The 21,147-nt window shown below is 40.2% G+C and overlaps 1 long non-coding RNA gene across 1 annotated transcript; it reads right to left on the reverse strand.

Moving 5' to 3' along the window:
* Positions 1–2,217: 2,217 nt before the first annotated feature.
* On the reverse strand, positions 2,218–3,933 carry LOC127157475 (uncharacterized). Its single transcript, XR_007825909.1, has 3 exons — positions 3,858–3,933; positions 2,989–3,061; positions 2,218–2,305 (listed from the first exon to the last, which is right to left on the reverse strand). It is a non-coding gene; the product is annotated as an uncharacterized LOC127157475 (long non-coding RNA).
* Between the last annotated feature and the right edge of the window lie 17,214 nt (positions 3,934–21,147).

Here is a 21,147-nt window from a genome sequence, read left to right on the forward strand (position 1 = left end):
CATGGGACTCGCGATCTTACCGAATCTCCCTAGTTCTTTGATAATCGCGTCATTCGAGATAAACGGCGGGACGTTAGAGACGGTGATTTTTGTTGCTGGAGCGGATAACGGCGTGACTGGAACAAATGATTCTTTCACCCATACTCCGCTCACAGTCAACTGATTCACAAGTGCTTCGGATTTTAAAAACACTACAATCGCTTTGTACATTCGTGACGCGGACACAATGTTTTCAAAGCCGAGCTGTTCCCCGATGACTACGAGCAGGTCTTCCACAGTCACTCCCTCATCAGGCACACACCTGCACCCGTGCCGGAGTGACAGAGCTGACCCGGGGACAGGCTCCATGACGGAGCCCGCTAACCCAGACAACGCTGATTGTTTCTTACCTACTTTTAGAACGATATTAAGATAAACCACTGAGGGGAAAGAAACGAAAAAAAATAATAACTATAAGAAAAAAATAACAGAAAGAAAAAAGCGGAAAAAACATGCGTGCTCTCAGCAAACACTCAGGCCTCACTCCCAGCATGCACTCAGAGAGAGAGAGAGTGAGACAGAGAATGGGGCCTCACACACACACGCAGACTGGGGAGAAAGTGAGGGTACGGGGAAATAGAGAGTGAGAGAGGGTTAGAGGTGAGGTGATAATAATGACGAATCGCCTATCGATTGCTTGGGAAAGAGCCAACTGGTCACGTCGTATGGAATTCCGCAGATTTCTTAAAAAAAGCGTATCCTGTAACAGAAGAATGAATTTGGGGGCTCCGCGAAAATGACAGGACACACATACATACAAACAGATGCATGCTCACACAGAAGCACACTCAGGCGGTTGTGAAAGCTTTGGGGCAATAGAGATAGTTTCTTAAAAAGTTTTTAGGTTTTTGCAAACCTCTCAACAACTATCTGGCACAAAGAGGTAAATGTAGAAGATCATTTATCCATTTTCTTTATTGGTGGTCTTATTTTTAATTTCAGTAATTGTTATCATTATTATTTATTGTTATTATATTATTGAAAAGCATTTTTCATCAAATTATATGTTCAGGTACTTTCACATATATAGTTCACTCAAAACCTGTTAAAATTCTTTATTCTGTTCATCTTTCTTCTTTTACTAGCATTGTCCATACAGATATGTACACAGGTAGGCTGGGGAGAGAGCTAGAGAAAAGAGAGAGAATGTGGGCCTCGCTCACAAACGCAGGCTGGGAGAAAGTGAGAGTAAGGGGTTAGAGAGAGAGAGAGAGAGAGACAGAGAGAGAGAGACAGAGAATTTGCCTCACGCACTCAAACACAGAGAAACAGGGAGAGAGAAAGTTTTATCTTTTTCATCTCTCATTCGAAGTATGGATCCTTTCTCACTGAAAAAGGTAAGAGGAATTGTATTTATTTATTTATTTATTTATTTATTTATTTAATTTATTATTATTATTATTATTTATTTAAAGTCTTTATTATAATTGTGTATATGTTTATTATGATATGTACCAGTACTATTGTTTGGATTGTTTATTTATTCTGTCATGGTTCATTTTTTGTTTTCTATAGAGAATGAGATTGGCCAAAAATGCAAGCGAACCTTGGAACGCAACCTGACCCCCAAAGGATGCCCGCCCCGCAACGGATGCGGGGGCCAGACTGTGTAAAATCTCCAAAGCATTCCTCAGAGAGCATCATTCGTCTGCTGTCGCCGGACGGTCACGCACATACGCCGTATTTCTGTAACCCGTCACCGGACGGTCACGCACATACACCATATTTCACTACCCCTAAGTCATACGTTGACGCGAAACCTGGTAAACCCATCAACCGGAGGTCATTAGAGGGTCACAAGGTCAACACATCCGGATAGAAGTCACGTGGGGCCATGACACATGTGGCAGTCACGTGGGCACCCCCCGGGTGGGGCGAGGGGTAGTGAGTGAGGGGAGGGGTAGTGGGGGGAGGGGCAAGGTCAAAAGGTCAAAGCCATAAATCTTTTTTTTGTCATAAGCAACACCCTAGTGACTACTAGTGTTTGTTTTTATCAGTTGGTTAATTTCAGACCAAATGTTTAAAAATGATTAAAATTGTTGGCAACACCCTCAAATCCCAAGTTGAAATTCAGCAACTGTTTACTGATAATTTGCATGTTGCCACAGACGATAGGTCTGAATCAAATCAGTACTTAAGAAATGTTTCTTGACTAATAAAAACTAGCATTTTCTAAACTTACCATCTGTACCATCTTCCTCAACTTTTACAGTTGGTGAGGCCATTCCTACTGCCATTGATGCCTTTTCTGGTCCTGGATCCTTAACTTTTTAAAGAATAAATAAATACATTTAAAATCACACCGTAGGCAGCAAATATCAGTGGGCTAAACTATATGTACTTGTTTTTCCTTAATAAATTATCCATGTATTTTATACAGATTTTTTTACATATATATTTTAGACTACTCATTAAAAGCAACTAAATGAACTGAATAAATGAAATGAACAGTGAAATAAAATAAAATACAATGTCCTAATACCAATGTACTGCATATAGTGTAAACAGAGTAATTCTATCAAGCAACAGGATGGGTGCCCTATAAACCACTGCTTCTCAAACCTGTCCTGGTGGATTGTCAGCACTGCACATTTTGTATGACTCATTTAACACATCCAATTCAGGTCTTGTAGTATCAACTAATAGGCATACACAATGTGCATTGCGGGCACTCCAGGACCAGGTTTGGGAAGCACAGTATTAGATGATTATTTAAATTTCTGTAGTTATTATTTTCTACCTCCCAACTGTTTTTTTTTTTTTTTTGTTCCACGCAACATTAGACATTTTGTTACATCGACATACCACTTACAGTACATAGTCTGCAGTTATTACTTAAAACATGGAAGAAAGGGGACCACTAAAGCATATAAATTATTTTTTTTAATGTGGTTGTTGGATTGAAGTGTTAGCTGGTGTACTGCTGAAGTACTGCAAAAGTGAACTTACCATCCTCACTAACCAGCTGTTGAGTTGGTTCTGCAGCAACCTTCATGTTTTTACGTTTAACTGTTCTTTTAGACTGTAAGAATAAACATGGGGGAAACAAAATTACAGTGAATTAATAGAAGCTGAATATAATGAATAGAACACATAGTAGCTAAGTTTACCAAAGAATGTAAACTTGTAAATTGCAGCTGCACTGTAGAATTCAGAAAGTCGTATGAAAAGTAATATAACGTTATAATGCATTATCTCCTTACCAGACTGACTACAGCTAATCTCTATCACGAATCCATTAGCTACACAGACTTGTTTAGATTCGTTCACCTCACCGATTTGTTCTGTGACAATAAAATTGTCTTTGTTTCACATATTTAAGCTATTTGGCGAAAAATAAAGAGAACCTTTAATGATTTAAGAAAAACTATGGAAGTGAACGAAACCGATTTTTACTTATGATCTGTTCACAAACATCTATTAAACGTGCACATAAACGGTCATTTGAGACAATAATCTGCAAAGTAATATATTCAACGCAAAATTTAGATTTTATTTATTTATAAATATAATCTTAAATCGTCATTTTTTTGTACCCATATTTCGAACAAAAAAACTTTATATACTTTTTAAAATACTTGCACATATACAAATGGCCTATTAAAGATGAGGCCACAAGACACTAAAAATGTTTAATTTTTCCACAAACGGCTCGTGAACTATTTTACACAATAACCGTCAGCTTAGGCCAATTAAGTGCGTCAGTGTGTAAACCACTTGTATTGCAGTAATTACAATCGTACCAGCTTAAGGTATATATGGATATACTATTCAAAAGGGCATTTCAAAAGAAAAACAAATGTATGGTATGTCCTCACCATTGTGGATGTGCAAACGTCTGATTCTGCAGGACTGTGACGATGCTTCTACCGTTGTGATGAGAATAGCCTTTATCACAAAGCGCGCGCTAGAATAGGAAGTTGATTTTTATTGGGCGACGCAGACGCAATGGAAGACGGGACGAAATGAATTTGCGGGACAAAGTAGAAGAACAACAACATCATGAGTCTAGAAAACAAACTTCTCAACCTACTGTATGGCAAGTGGTCGCCAAAAAAAACCAAGAAAAACGTGTAAAGTGCCCACTAAACATTGGACGTCGTAGTGACGTGACCCTGACCGACGGACCCAATATAGACATGATCTGCACGTCTATCCGACGTCCAATGTTTAGTGGGTGGATGATGAAGAAAGGACTTCTTAAAAGAAAAAGGACCTGCTCAAAATGTAAACATCCAATGAAACTCTGCAAAAAGAGTGTGAAACAACTTGTCTGGTAAGTTACTGTAATTTTTATATCTGTGAATTGGTCTAAATAATGAAAATAATAATAATAATTAACTAAAAAAAATGTATTTACTTTCTTACTCTCCAACAGGTTGTGTCAGGATTCTTGTCACAAAGGGAAAAAAGTAACACAAACCTTTCGGAAAGGATCTATTTTTGCAAATTCACGTGCATCCCTTAAGTCATGGATGTTATTCATGTATAGGTTAGCTCTTTACAGTAAAGTACACTACCTGTCAAAAGTTTTTGAACAGTAAGATTTTAACCTTATTCTATTTAAATATATTTTAAAATGTAATGTATTAATGTATAAATTTCCAGCATAATTACTCCAGTATTCAGTGTCACATGTGTCATTCTAAAGATGCTGAATGCTGAAGAAACATTTTACTTATTTATTTATTTTTGGGGGGTAGAGATCATAGAAATTAATACTTCTTTTTAGCAAGGATGCTTTAAACTGGTCAAAAGTGATGATGATGATGATGATGATGACATTTATAATGTTACAAATAAATTCTATTTCAGATAAATGCTGTTCTTTTGAACTTTGTAATTATCAAAGAAACTTATTTTCAACATAATAATAAATGTTTTTCTGTGCAGCATATCAGAATATTAGAATTATTTCTGAAGGATCATTTGACTGGAGTAATGATGCTACAAATGCAGCTTGAAATCACAGGAATAAATTACATTTTAAAATTTACATTTATGTTTAGTTATTTAGGAGGTGCTTTTATCCAAATGAGGACAATGGAAGCAATCAAAATCAACAAAAGAACCATAATATGTAAGTGATTTGACAAATCTCAGTTAGCCTAATACAGCAAAGTTTTTTTTTTTTTTTTAATTTATTCAACTTATAATCAATAAAAAGAAAACAAGTAGATAGAATAGAAAAAAATAATAGAGAAACCAATGTTAGAGGCCCTTTTTATGAATGGAACAAGTAGTTAGAAAACAAATAGAGTGCAAGTCTTAAAGAGCCAGGTGTTTTGTTTTTTTTTTAATAAAAAATACAACAAATAGACAAAATAGACTTAGAATAGAGAGTGCTGGAGTTAGAGGGTCAAATAAAGATGGAAAAGATGTGTTTTAGCTGTTTCTTGAAGATGGCTAAGGCTGCTCGTATAGAGTTGGGCAGGTCATTCACCAGGAGGGTACATTTAATGTAGAAGTCAGTGAAAGTGATTTAGCATCTTATGGGATGGCACAATAATGTGCCGTTCAATTGCAAAACGCAGGTTTCTAAGGCATATAGGTCTGAAGTAGTGAATTTAGGTAAAGAGGTGCAGAAATATTCAAACTGAAAACCATTATTTTAAAAAGCAGAAATATTTCAAAATTGTACTGTAGTGTATATTTAAAAATGAATATAAATGTATAAAAGTTTTTCTAATAAAACATTGTCATTTAGATTTGCCCAGGGTTTGAGACTCAGACAACTTGATATGATTGAAGAGGAGGTCTGTGGTAGTTCTGCTACACTGACAAAATTTGCTCACAAGTTAAGAAGAGTTTGCAGATCAGCCATGAAGCGTTTGGAAAACAGGGGCGCATTAATGATTGGTGGTAACAGAGAACTTGTGGAAATTGATGAAAGTAAATTTAGGCACAAAAGAAAAGTAAGTGCTATTATGTCAATAACTACTATATTTATCAAAGACTATTGACAGCTTATTGCTTATTAGTGATTATGTACTGTAATATTCTGTGTGTGTGTGTGTGTGTGTAGTACAACAGAGGAAGGTTCCCAAGGTCAAACAATCGACCATCCTGGGTTTTTGGAATGCTGGGAGTCCGTGGAAAACGCAGAAGACCCATCTTAAAACTTGTCAAAAGACGGTCACGACTCCAACTCCTGCCACACGTTGAAAAGCATGTGAAACGTGGGACCACAATTGTGAGTGACCACTGGCGAGCATATAACTGCCTCAGTGACCATGGCTACAATCATTTGCCTGTGAACCATCAGTTGTGGTTTGTCGATCCAGCAACAGGAGCTCACACTCAACACATCGAACGACTGTGGGCAGCATGCAAAAGTGAAGTCTGGAGACTGAGAGGGAACAAGAATTCAGCCACATTCAAAGACCATCTGCATGTTATTCAGTGGGCCTACTGGAGAGGAAAAATGCATAGAGATGGCCCTCTTGGAATGTTGTTCCATGATATTCGTAAAAAATACAGATTTTCTGTATCTTAGGGCAAAGGGTTTATTCAGTTGGTTGTGGAAAAAATAAATAAATTCTTTTACAATGCATACAATTGTTCTTATGTTATATATTAAAACTTTTTGTTTGTATTATTTTTTTTTAAAATATAATACCGAATAACTGCTAAATAAACCAATATACAATGTAAATAAGAACCTTAGTTTAGAAACGGGTAAAATTGCCATTATTAGTACTGTATTAATGGCAGTTTAGCCATAACTGTTGGCTCATTCTGGTCAGTAAACTTAAATATCACTCAATAGGTGCCATAATTAATGTGGATATAACTTTCACTTTAGAATAGGGGGTCAAATTGGCTTTATTAGTACTGTATTAATGGCAGTTTAGCCATAATTATTGGCTTATTCTGGTAAATAAACTTGAATATCACTTCATAAGTGTCATAATTAAAGTGGATATAACTTTAGTTTCTTCACATTAGAACTGTAGAACCTGATGCATCAAATAGTCTTTATTGCACTATTTTAGCCATATATAATTGTAAACCAGCAGTAATTAAACATAATTACTAGTTTATTATTTGGTTAACTTAATAGATGGTAAATCACAGAAATATAATTACAGCACTACAAAATATTAATAATAATAATAATAATGGCTTATTAAGTTGTAAATAATGGCTAAAATGTATTTACTGTACATTCAGTTAATTAATTACTAGCAAAATTTGTGTTAATTTATAGCATAAATGTGTCTTTAAATGTTTAATAATTTGTGAATAATGGCTAATATGCCCTTACTGTATGTTCAGTTAATCATTATTTATGTGTGTGTTCATGCTTATCTGATGCATAATTGTGAACAAGTTAATCATGAATTACTAGTTTATTAATACTTAACTAATACATAATTTGGGACCCTAAAAATGTTAAATTAATCATTAAGTACTAGTGTGTTGGTGCTTAACTAATGCTTAATTGTGAACAAACTAACTGTTAATTAATGCTTAACTAATGCATTATTCTGGACCCTTAAAATAAAGTGTTACCCAAAATATTAATTGAGTCTTAAATGCATAATGTAGACAGAGTATATAGGCTAATGTTGCCATTATTATTTTATTACATTTCAGATGCTATTCACCGTCGTGTTGAGGCCGGATTGTGGAGAGAAGTGGCGAAGCAAATCCCGCGGAGCCTTTATCTTAATTTCGTTATTGCCAAATACCCATCTTAATTTAGAACTTATCTTAATTTGATTTGTTAAGAAAGAGTCATTTTTATTGGCGCGTTGGCCTATTTATAGGCTAAGTGTATGCCTATTTAGAGTGCTAAGATGTTACTATGTTACAGAGGACTTATTTTATTTCTTTGTTCCAACTTCCAAGTGGCCTATAGCCTATGTTAGTCATTAATAAATTGTTAAAACATGTATAAATGACTCATTTTTGACAAAAGCCAAAAGAGCTGTGTGCTTGCACACATTTGAATAATGTCGGGCTGTAAACGGGTTCGGGCTTTTAAAAAGCTGCCAATCAAAATATACTTGTCGGGCTCAGGCCGAATTCTGTCGGGCTCGGGCCCTGTCGGGCCTAACTTTTAAGGCCCGATTACAGCTCTAGTCTACCCCTCATGATTACTGTTATAAACATGAGCCACGTCTAAAAGGTAAAGGGGGAGGTGTTTCTACAATTTATAGCAATATTTTCAGTGTTTCTCAGAGAGCGGGCTTCAAGTATAACTCGTTTGAAGTAATGGTGCTTCATGTAACATTATCCAGAGAAACAAGTGTTAATGATAAATCCCCCATGACGTTTGTACTTGCTACTGTATACAGGCCACCAGGGCACCATACAGATTTTCTTAAAGAATTCGCTGATTTTGTATCTGAGCTGGTGTTAGCTACAGATAAGGTCTTAATAGTAGGTGACTTTAACATCCATGTCGATAATGAAATCGATGCACTGGGAGCAGCATTTACAGACATTTTAAATTCTATTGGAGTTAGACAACACGTGTCAGGTCCCACTCATTGTTGAAATCATACTCTAGACTTAATACTGTCACATGGCATTGATGTCAATGCCGTTGAGATTCTGCAGCAAAGTGATGATATCTCTGATCATTATCTAGTCTCGTGTATACTCCAGATAAATAAAACTTTAAATTCAACTCCTTATTACAAGTATGGTTGAACCATCACTTCTACTACAAAAGACTGCTTTCTAAGTAATCTTCCAGACTTATCTGAATTCCTCAGCATGTCCAATAGCTCAGAAAAACTTGATGATGTAACAGAAACTATTGACTCTCTCTTTTCCAGGACTCTAGATACGGTCGCTGCTCTGCGCCTAAGAAAGATTAAGGAAAACAGTCTGACCCCGTGGTATAATGAGCACACTCGCACCCTAAAGAGAGCAGCCCGGAAAATGGAGCGCAGCTGGAGGAAAACAAAATTAGAGGTTTTCGTACTGCTTGGCGTGAATGTACCCTATCGTATAGAAAAGCATTAAAATCAGCAAGATCTGATTACTTTTCGACTCTTTTAGAAGATAACAAACATAACCCTAAGTATTTATTCAATACAGTGGCTAAGTTAACTAAAAATAAAGAACCAACAGGCACTGACTGTGCCCATCAGCATAGCAGTAATGACTTTATGAACTACTTTACTTCCAAGATCGATACTATTAGAGACAAAATTGTCACCATGCAGCCGTCAATTACAGTATCGCATCAGATATAGATCTCCTGGGGAACAATTCCACTCATTCTCTACTATAGGTCAGGATGAATTGTATAAACTTGTTAAAGCATCTAAACCAACAACTTGTATGCTAGACCCTATTCCATCTAGGCTACTAAAAGACTTGCTTCCAGATCTCATAGATCCTCTGCTAAATATTATTAATTCATCACTGTCATTAGGATATGTCCCCAAAACCTTCAAACTAGCTGCCATTAAGCCTCTCATTAAAAAACCACAACTTGACCCCAACGATTTAATTAATTACAGGCCTATCTCGAATCTCCCATTTCTGTCGAAGATATTAGAAAAGGTTGTATCCTCACAATTATCTTCCTTCCTACAAAAAAATTATATCGGTGAGGATTTCCAGTCAGGTTTTAGACCGTACCATAGTACTGAGACTGCTCTTATTAGAGTTACAAATGATCTGCTCTTATCATCCGATCATGGTTGTATCTCTCTGTTAGTGCTACTGGATCTTAGTGCTGCATTCGATACGGTTGACCACAACATTCTCTTGAACAGACTTGAAAATTATGTTGGCATTAGTGGTCGTGCACTGGCATGGTTCAAATCGTACTTATCTGACCGCTATCAATTCGTGGCAGTAAATGAAGAGGTATCATATCGATCACAAGTGCAGTATGGAGTACCACAAGGCTCAGTGTTAGGGCCATTACTTTTTATGCTACCCTTGGGTGATATCATCAGGAAATATGGTGTTAGCGTTCACTGTTATGCTGATGATACTCAGCTCTATATTTCTTCGCGGCCCGGCGAAACATACCAATTTGATAAACTAACTGATTGTGTAGTTGAGTTAAAAAATTGGATGACAAGTAATTTCTTACTGCTAAATTCTGAAAAAACAGAGGTGTTAATTATTGGACCTAAAACCTAGCGTGTAATAACCTAAAACACTGTCTAATACTTGATGGCTGCTCTGTCAAATCTTCGTCATCAGTTAGGAACCTAGGTGTGCTATTTGATGGCAGTCTTTCCTTTGAAAACCACATCTCTAGTATTTGCAAAACTGCATTTTCTCAAAAATATATCTAAATTACGACCTATGCTCTCAATGTCAAATGCTGAAACATTAATTCATGCGTTTATGACCTCAAGATTAGATTATTGTAATGCTTTATTGGGTGGTTGTTCTGCTCGCTTAATAAACAAACTCTAGCTGGTCCAAAATGCAGCAGCTAGAGTTCTTACTAGAACCAAAAAGTATGATCATATTAGCCCGGTTCTGTCAACACTGCACTGGCTTCCTATTAAACATTGTATAGATTTTAAAATCTTGCTAATTACTTACAAAGCCCTAAATGGTTTAGCTCCTCAGTATCTGAGCGAGCTCTTATCGCATTATAGTCCCTCACGTCCGCTGCATTCTCAAAACTCTGGCAATTTGATAATTTTGATAATGCAGCCCAGACAGTGGATCAGCACCTAGAGATGACCTCTACAGCACTGAATGTCAGCAGAGACCACATCGACTAGATGAGCCCCAGAGACGAATCCCCAGTGAAGACCTCGTCACCTAGACGGCTGTCGGCACAGGACCACAGGACCTGGTGAGTCTTCTGTGTCTGGCCAGAGGAGAACTGGCCCCCCGACTGAGCCTGGTTTCTCTCAAGGTTTTTTTCTCCATTTGTCACCGATGGAGTTTTGGTCCCTTGCCGCTGTCGCCTCTGGCTTGCTTAGTTGGGGACACTTTATCTTCATTTTATCTTCACACAATATTGTATTTTATTTTGTTGTATTTGATTAACTACCTTTACCTGAAAATTGAGTGTTTGCTGTTGCCCTTTGCATTGTTGATGTACTTTTTCCTATTTAATACTGTACAGCCGCCTTGTCACAATTCTGTATTGTTAAAGGCAGTATATAAATAAAGGTGATTTGATTTGATTTGAAAATAACTGATCGTTTCGCTAGATAAGACCCTTCTTCCTTGGCTGGGATTGTTTACAACCGCATTTAGGATCGTTTGAAGCCGCATTTAAACTGCATTTTGGAAGTTCAAACTCACCATATCAGTCCATTATATGGAGAAAAATGCTGAAATGTTTTCCTCAAAAAACATAATTTCTTTACAACTGAAAAAAGAAAGACATGAACATCTTGGATGACAAGGGGGTGAGTGTCAGGATTGTGTGTAGTAAGGAGCTGTAGGGACGAGGAAATAACACCAATGTGCTTTTATATATAATCCGGACAGGGAACAGGAACAAGCAGAAACAGCAGGGAAACCACATGCTAACACAATGAAAACTAACATTAAATGACTTTAAGAACTGACCAGGAACGAGGAACTGAATCAAACTTATATAAGCAGGCTAATGAGACAGGAGTAAGTGATTAAACAATGATGTCATAACAAGCAACGGAACAGGAAAGACCAAATAAGGACACATAAGGGAAAAACCAACAAAACAGTCCACAGGGGTGTGACATTACTCCCCCCTCCCGTAAGGCACGTCACACGCTGTAACAAATACATGGGGGAGGGGGCGGTGGGCGGCCCGGAGGCTTGTGCAGGGCAGACACAGGAGGGAGAGGAGGTACGTCTCCAGGGCGGAGCGGGGAGTTCAGGGAGCCATGGCGGTCAGGGAGCTCAGGGAGCCACAGCGGAGCATACAGTCCGGGATGCCATGGTGGGTCAGGGAGCTCGGGAAGTCATGGCCGAGTACATGGTCCAGGCGGCCATGGTGGATCAGGGAGCTCGGGGACCTATGGCAGTAGTACACAGTCCATGGGGGGCACTCTGGAGGTGCGGGCACAGGAGGGCGCTCTGGCGGCGCGGGCTCTGGAGGGCGCTCTGGCGGCGCAAGCTCTGGAGGGTGCTCGGGCGGCACGGGCTCTGGAGGGCGCTCGGGCGGCGGAGGACTGGACGGGACCAGTGGAGACGTAGGAGGGCTGGACAGGACCAGCAGAGACGAAGGAGAGAGTACAGGGGAACCAAATCCTTTGGGGATCGCCTGGTCCATACTGTCTTTATGGCCTCCATGGCTTGCCACGTGAGAAGCCGGTGGCCCAGAGCATGGGGCGGCGGCGGCAGGCTGACTTGAGCGCAGGGCTGTGGCCGGAGTCTGTGAGCGGGCCGCAGGTTCTGGGCTGAGGATGAGGGAGGAGCTCTGGAGAACTGGGGAGAGCGAGGGAGGACTGGAGGGAGTAAGCCTCTTGGAGCAGCAGATGGAGGACGCTGGCTGGTGGTGAGCTGGAGCGTCTGTGTGTTTTCGGATGGGGGGAAGATTAGAATCCTCCACATCGACATAGAAGTTGGAATTACTGAGAGCAAGGACATTGTTAATAAATTCCGCTACGGGTCTGCGGCAATCATCAGGAGTCACGGAGCAAAACAACTGGTCATCTTTTAGCCCCATCTGAAAACACGCGTTAATCATCGAGTCGCTCCAACTCACCAGATGTAACACGCTCAGAAATTCCTCCACATACTGCTCCAATGGCCTGTCCGCCTGCTGGATGTTCAGTAGGAAATCCTCAGCCCAGAACATTTTTGGTTCGGTCGGTTCTTCTGTCAGGATTGTGTGTAGTAAGGAGCAGTAGTGGCGAGGAAATAACGCCAATGTGCTTTAATATATATAATCCGGACAGGGAACAGGAACAAACAGAAACAGCAGGGAAAACACAACGAAAACTAACATTAAATGACTTTAAGAACCAACCAGGAACGAGAAACTGAATCAAACTTATATAAGCAGGCTAATGAGACAAGGACAGGAGTAAGTGATTAAACAATGACGTCATAACAAGCAACGGAACAGGAAAGACCACATAAGGACACATGAGGGAAAAACCAACAAAACAGTCCACAGGAGTATGACAGTGATTACATTATCTGTAAATTTTTGTTCTGGAAGTGGACTTCTCCTTTAATAAATATTACACAAATTTAAACCAACTCTTCCTGTGTTCCTCAGCCATTTGACCTTTCAGCCACTTGTCATTCATGATCAATCCATTTTTATGAATAATTTACAATCTTATTCTGTATTTTGTAGATATATACATAGTGTATATTCAAAAAGCAACTTTTGGCAATTAAATATTTTGGAGCTAGAACTAGAGCAAAAAATTGTGTATAAAGTTCCAAGTTTGGAACTTGGTGGATCGAAGACCATTTATTGTAAAAACAAAACACCACTAGTCAGTTACCATTAGTTTATAAGCATGCTTATATTTCAAAGGTAATATTTTGATTTGATTTCAGTGCAGCCTGATTCATTGATGTTACAAAGATCTCAAGGTTTAAGTGGTAAAAGGATGACAAAACAACTTGCACAATATTTGCAAAGCTCGTAATTTACCACTGCTTCATGATGACGATGGCGACAATGACAGTGATGATGATTATGATGGTAATGACAACAGTACCATCGACCCCACATTACAAAGTGGTTCAAGCAGAGAATCAATAAGGGACTGCTTTGCAAACTTACATTTTGGGTAAGAAACACTTGTAGGCAATAAGCAACACTTAACAAAGTTCACACACTTTTATTTATTTAAACATATTTTCAATCATTAAGTATTCTTTAATCTCTTCAGTTTTAGTGTGTAATATTCATTATGAACTTCCAACAAATTGTTATTTATTTATTTTTTTTTTAAGAGACTCTATTTCATCTTCAGGGGTTACACTCGGTGCAAACCCTATGTCTTGTGAAGCAGAAGCCTCTTTTGGAGGATACAGGAAGACGCACGAATGTGGCATGTCAGATGGCCCAGCTCCAGCGTCATCAGCACTACATTCACATTCACAAATATATATATATATATACATATATATATATATATATTAAAGAGTGCAAACATGTTAGTTCAATCTGATGTGGTGTGGTGTTTTTTTATTTTATTTTTTGTCAGTGTCCATAGATTAAAGTAACTAATGTCAATTTAACATTCATTCATTTTCTTACCATCTTTGTTACTCCTTTAATTTGAGCAGTGCAGGGTCCAGGACATCTGCAATGCCACAAATGGAAGGGTTGGCCTTTCCCAGTATCTCCTCTACCATTTCAGCAATCTCAGACAGAGGCTTACACGGAGGGCCTCCACCTATTTGACAAGAATTCAGCTACTGACCACACAGAAACAAACATTTCATATTTAAAAAAAATAATAATAAAAAAAGTTTAGTAAGATTAAAATAAATTTTACCTGTGGCACACATGCTTTCCTTGTATGCTGCAGTCTCTTTGAGAGATGTTGCCAGCACATTGTACCACCTTTTCTCACAGTCTTCAGCAGACCGGCTTGTCCGAGGAAATGCTGCATTTATAGTCATGGCAATTTGTTGCCATGCATTTTTTTTTCTTTACTTGTTACAGTCGGACTGAATTGTCCTCATATGATGTCCTTCCCTTTAAGGACCTACTGTTTAAATCAAATTTATGCTTTAAAAGTAGAGTAATCATAGCAGTTTTCATTCATAGTATGTACGTTTAAACATCTGCATTTAGCTTCAAATGGCGTCTTTGACTACAGTATTGTATAAAAATTATTTGCATTCCGATTTTGACATTAAAAGGCACAAGATATATTTTTTTCTCTTATTCCATGGATTTTACCCATTTACCTCCACTTGCTACCAGTGTTTTTCTGCAACCACTATGCCCGCACAGCTGCAAGTGACGCCACTGTGATGTCACTGTTGGCCTGATTCAGAGACTGACAGCAGCCATTTTGTGTTGAAATCATTGTAGTCCTTAATTCACAACACCTAAATCAGCTCTTAAGAATCAGTCTTAGACTTTACTAAGAGTTGCTTTTAGCCTCTTCCTAAAACTCTCCTACTCTTAGATAACTCCTTCTTGTAACTAAGATTTTTTTTACTCATGTGTCCAAATTTAAGAGTATTCTTAAGAGTAATTCTAAGAAGTTTTATACATACGGGCCCAGATTTACATTTTAGTCTAGGACTAGGCTTAAGCATTGTCTGTGTAACCGGGGGTAACTTAAATATTGTTTTGGTTATGTGTTTGAATGGGTAGGTCTCTAGCTCAGCATCCCGATTTTCATTAGTAATACGCAGAACCTCAGATTTTGAGCAGTTAACCAAGTATCCTGAAACTTTACTAAAATCACTTATCAGATTATGGGCTGAAAAAAGTGATGAAGATGGGTTTGTGATATATAAATGTTGTCTGCATATGATCTTATTTTGTGATTGTAATGTTGTATGCTCATTGGTTTGTTCATGTCATGTGACCCCTATTGTTTGGTATAAGCAGCCCTCATGTTCCCTTTGTCCCGGGTCGTGTATTGAAGTATTTCCTGCTGTTGGTGAGTTTCTGTTCCTGTTAATGCCTGTTTTCATGCCAAGCCAAGTCTGTTCAAGTCAAGTCTTTGTTGGATTATTGTTTGTCTGGATTTCACATGTTCTGCAATAAACTGCACTTGGGTTCATCACAGCTCACCGCCTCAGTTGGACATTCATTATAGAATACACGACCCGCAAATTTGAACCCAGCAGTATCTCGTCTCCTCTGCCTTCGTCAAGGTGACAGGGCTATAGAGGGATATGTTGAGGAATTTTGTGGACTGTGTCACCTTGTTGGTTTTAATGACGTGGCACTGAAGGACATTTTTCGGGTGGGTTTAAACGATCCCATTCGTTCTTGGCTACCTGGAGGGAAGATTCATTGGTCACTGGAGAGATATATTGATCATGTCCTGCTCTTAAGTGGAGATGGCCGCCAAGATGGCCGCCATCCCAGAGTCAGTCCACAAGATGGCTGCCTTCCCAGAGCCTGTTCACAAGATGGCCACCATCCCAGAGCCAGTTCACAAGATGGCCGCCTTCCCAGAGCCTGTTCACAAGATGGCAGCCATCCCAGAGCCAGTTCAAGCCACAGCTGATCTTCATGAGTCAAGCCAAGTTACAGCAGATCTTCATGAGCCAAGTCAAGTTACTGCTGTTGTTCCTGAGTCAAGTAAAGCCACAGCTGACCTTCCTGAGCCACGTCAAGTCATGGCAGATGTCCTTGAGTCAAGTCAAGCCACGCCAGAGTCCCCGGCCAAGATGGCCGCCACGCCAAAGTCACCGGCCACGCCAGAGTCTCGCCACGTCACGGCTCTCGCCAAAATTTCCCTGAAGGATTTTTTTGGAGGGGGCCATAGTACCCAAGCTCCTGCTGATGCAGAGCTTGGGCCAAGACCTAAAGGACTAAAGGGACTGATTGCTAGTTTGATGGACCCACCACTGATGTCAGTGCGTGCAGCTGGCATCCCTGTGGTCACCGGCCCGGCATGTCTTTCCCTGTCCACTGCACTGCCCGTAATGGCGGTTGCCATTTTGAGTGTGTGGGCTGCACACTGTGCTCCAGAGGCCTCGCCTGTCCACGAGTCTGCACCAGAGGCCTCGTCTGTCCACGAGTCTGCATCAGAGGCCTCGTCTGTCCACGAGTCTGCATCAGAGGCCTCGTCTGTCCACGAGTCTGCATCAGAGGCCTCGTCTGTCCACGAGTCTGCATCAGAGGCCTCGTCTGTCCACGAGTCTGCACCAGAGGCCTTGTCTGTCAACGAGTCTGCGCCAGTGCCCCCGGAGGTGGCAGCTCCGGCTGCAGAACCTCCAAAAGGGGCGGCGTTTCCCCCTGGACTCTCTGCCTGTCCTGTCAGGGCCATGAAGGCCAATTATGAACTCATTGTCCATGTCTCTGCTCTGCCTGTGCCGCCACGGCTCCCTGCTCTGCCTGCGCTGCCATGGCTCCAGGCTCCTCAGGATCAGACATGGTTCCATGGCCCAGGTCCACCGTGGTTCCACAGTCTGCTACTGCTTCATGGCCCAGGTCCTTCACTGCTCCACTGTCTGCCTCTGTTCCATGGCCCAGGCCCACCATGGTACCACAGTCTGCCACAGTTTCACGGCCCAGGTCCTTCATTGTTCCATTGTCTGCCACTGCTCCACGGCCCAGGACCGCCATTGTTTCACTGTCTGCCATTGCTCCATGATCCAGGCCCACCTCTGCTCCATAGCCAAGACCTGCCTCTGCTTCACGGCCCAGGACCACCACTGCACCATGGCACATTGTCTTGTTCATTGCTTCATGGTCCTGGCCATCATTATGAACCTGTTCCCCTGCATGGGCCTGGCCCCCCATCCCTCCCCCTGTATTGCCTCTGCTCCACCCTCCAGGACTTTTTGGGTTTAAGGTGTTTTGTTTGGGCATCTGGAGCCGCCCTTAGAGGGGGGGACATGTAAAGTGGGGTTGTTTTTGGTGTTTTGTTCATGTTCATGTTTTCATGTCTTTTATTTTGAAGTTTTGCCATGTTCTTTGTTTGTGTCTTGCTTCCCTTGCCCTTTTGTATTCTTGCCATTGGTTCCTTAGTTCATGTGTCATGTTCTGATTGGTTGTTCTAGTCTGTATGCTCATTGGTTTGTTCATGTCATGTGACCCCTTTTGTTTAGTATAAGTAGCCCTCATGTTCCCTTTGTCCCGGGTCGTGTATTGAAGTATTTCCTGCTGTTGGTGAGTTTCTGTTCCTGTTAATGCCTGTTTTCATGCCAAGCCAAGTCTGTTTCATGCCAAGTCTATTCAAGTCAAGTCTGTTCAAGTCAAGTCTTTGTTGGATTATTGTTTGTCTGGATTTCACGTGTTCTGCAATAAACTGCACTTGGGTTCATCACAGCTCACCGCCTCAGTTGGACATTCATTACAGTGACATATACTTTCTTATGATTTCTAAAGCGTGATAGGAAAAAGGCAACAAAGGTCTTTTTGTGACAAAGGTCAGAACTCCTGTTGTGATATAGATTTTTAAGGTGATATAAAGATATAAAGATTTTTTTAGGTTTAACTCTTGTCATAAATTAATCTATTAGTTTTCCTACATAATTTGTAACACAAAACAGTGGTAAAATATCTATTTGGGAGTCTTAGACCTTTCCAATGACATATAGTACGTCATGATTAGATTTGGATTTGTTTGTAATATGGTGAATTAAACGTAGGTGTCCCGGTGATGGTGCGGTGACAATTAAGGGGTTAAGTATTTACTTTTTTCCCCCCTCATTTTAATGAACATTAGTGTACACTCTTTACTGCATCATGCTTAACCACTCTGTGGTACAGAAAATTACACCATAATGTCACAATAAACAAATTATGCCCAACAAACGCTTAGCTCTGTCCACACAATAAAGCATCCATGAATGACTTAATCAGGTCACCTTATGCTTATGCTTTAACCAAGACTTCTATAAAATCCCTATGGGGCTGTTGTTATGAATTATACAGCAACTCTATAACTGTCACAAATGAAGTTACCATCCTCCGCTATTATCAAGAGTACCACGATGCATGCATGTACATTCCTCTGCTTGTAAACAAGGCGCAGCTTATGCACGTTCTACGTCAGCAGCACTACACACATGCATCATGGTACTCTCGATAATGGCAGAGGAAAGTGACTTGGAGAAGAATTGTTGAATAAAGTCATTATTTTTGTTTTCTTTGCACACAAAAAGTACTCCCGTAGCTTCATAAAATTGCAGTTGAACCACTGATGTCACATTTTACCAATGCCCTTACTACCTTTCTGAGCCTGGGAACATTTCAGTTACATTGCTGTCTATGCAGGGTCAGAAAGCTCTCAGAGTAAATTAAACAGGATTATTGTTTGTTGTGTCTGTGTACCTAAGAAGATCCACTTGTAAGGTTGTGACATAAGAAAAGATGTTTCCGGGTCTGAAGCTATTGAAGCAGATTAGACTCATTAATAATTCACGCAAAAGACATGATGCACACATGCGTGTCCCAATTCACATGCATGAAAAAAATATATATATTCACAAAAACCAATTCACGTGCACAAAATAAGAATATAAATTCATAAAATACGTTTCACAATTGCAGAACACAATTCACAGATGTACAACTGTATACAAAAAAAAATTAATGTTTAAAATTCACGAGTGTATCATAGACTGTATTTGTGAATAGCCTTTTTCGCGTGTGTGCTTTTGAGACTTTCCTGGCAGCGAACTCCATCCACACAGGTCACACGTACTCTTTAGCCAATCAGATTTGAGCTTGTCAATGACCAAACATAACCCGCTGTGAGCGTGCCTACCTGTATGTTACGTCATCAGCACAAGTCCACAGTTCCAGTTATGATTCAGCTTTTGATCGATTTAAGGTAACTAGCCTGGTAAAGGTGTATTGTTTTATCTTGCATGCTTACTTAAAAATTGGAGGTAAAATTGGTCATTTAGACACACTCGTAAACGTGACCAGTGTAAGCCAGCGGCTGCTATGAAAACAGATAGTGTTGCCAAAGATGCAGCTGTCTTGTGTTAGCCACAATGTCTTGTATATTGGTCAAAATGAAGAAAGAATTCTGTTCATTGCCATGTTTTTGTTCAGCAACGCAGGGTGGCCACTGCCCAGTCTAGCTCCCACTTAGCATTGACCCTGCCTTTATTATCATAGCTATATGTAATGATGAAAAGAATGTAATGATGAAATGTACATGGTTTACAACGTGTGCATGTTATTATATCGTCATCAGCTGAATGCGTGCCATTGCAGGACTTGAGACACAAGACAAGCTCTGCTCTGACAGCTCTTTCCTGTCTTCAATAAAAAACAAAAACACAAGTGACTGCTTGAAAAATACCCAAAAACTGTATTTTCATAGTCTTCTATTTATTTACATGTCCCATCTGTCAAAACCTTATTTTATGCTTTACATAAAGAGTTTACAATCTTAGTATCTTAATGTGGTATGGTGGTGTCAGGCATTCACCACAGCCACCACCATCTGACACACCTCCTCAAGCACCACCCACTCGTTCTGAATCACCCGAATTCTGATTGCCTGCACCTGCACCTCGTTGAGCCACGCCCTATATAATGGACTCGCTTGCATTCACTCATTGTCTGGTCTACTGTTCACATGCTGTGTCTCTCTCCTGGATCTCTAAGTCTTTGTGGAATTCCCCGGTGCTTCCTGAACTTGTGGCGTGGCTCAAGCTTGGACTTTCATTCGACTCACACACTACAGTTAAGACTCTATGTTCATCATTACGTTGTGTTTAACTTTGACGATCGTTTTAATAAACGACTGGATTGAACTGTTACTCACCTCTCGTCTCATCCTGCCTTGTGTGTGTGTGAGTGAGTCCGTGACAGAAGACCAGACCGAAACAGATGACTATGAGCACTAAAAATCCAGCCACAGCTAATCCCCTCGCTGAATTGGTGAATGCACTTACGGCGGCATTTCAAACAACATCTGCTCCGCCATCCGCCTCGGGATCTCCCATGGCCATGCCCGCCACGTTCGCGGGCGAGGTGGCTGAGTGTAGCGGTTTCCTTCTACAAGTTAACCTGTTCATACGGATGCAACCTGTTCATATGGATGCAACGCCAAATTGCGCTCATAATCGAATGCAATTCATCTGCGATTATGAGCGCGATTTGGCGTAGCTTGTCAGTGATTTACGGATCTGTGTATTAATTGCTGCTCCAGCTGAACGCACGTGATGGAGCTTTACTACTAATCAAAGTACCGGCTTTACTGACTAAGCGCACCTCATAAACGCATTCGATTAATCGTGCAGCCCTAATGCAACCACAACAATTCCTGTCAGAAAATGCTAAGGTCGCTTTCCTCATCTCCCTACTCATGGGTAAGGCTCTTCAATGGGCAAAAGCTATCTGGAATTCCGACAATCCTATAATTCATTCCTATGAACAATTTATCAGTCATTTCTCCAAAGTATTTTCAACAACCACAGGTCAACTGTCTACATCTGATCAGCTCTTCCGGCTACAGCAAGGAAATTCCACCATCCATGAGTACACCCTCCATTTCCGCATGCTGGTGGCGGCTAGCGGATGGAACGAGACCGCGCTGCTCTGTG

This window comes from Labeo rohita, unplaced genomic scaffold (assembly GCF_022985175.1).
Source record: "Labeo rohita strain BAU-BD-2019 unplaced genomic scaffold, IGBB_LRoh.1.0 scaffold_1080, whole genome shotgun sequence".
Taxonomy (NCBI): domain Eukaryota; kingdom Metazoa; phylum Chordata; class Actinopteri; order Cypriniformes; family Cyprinidae; genus Labeo; species Labeo rohita.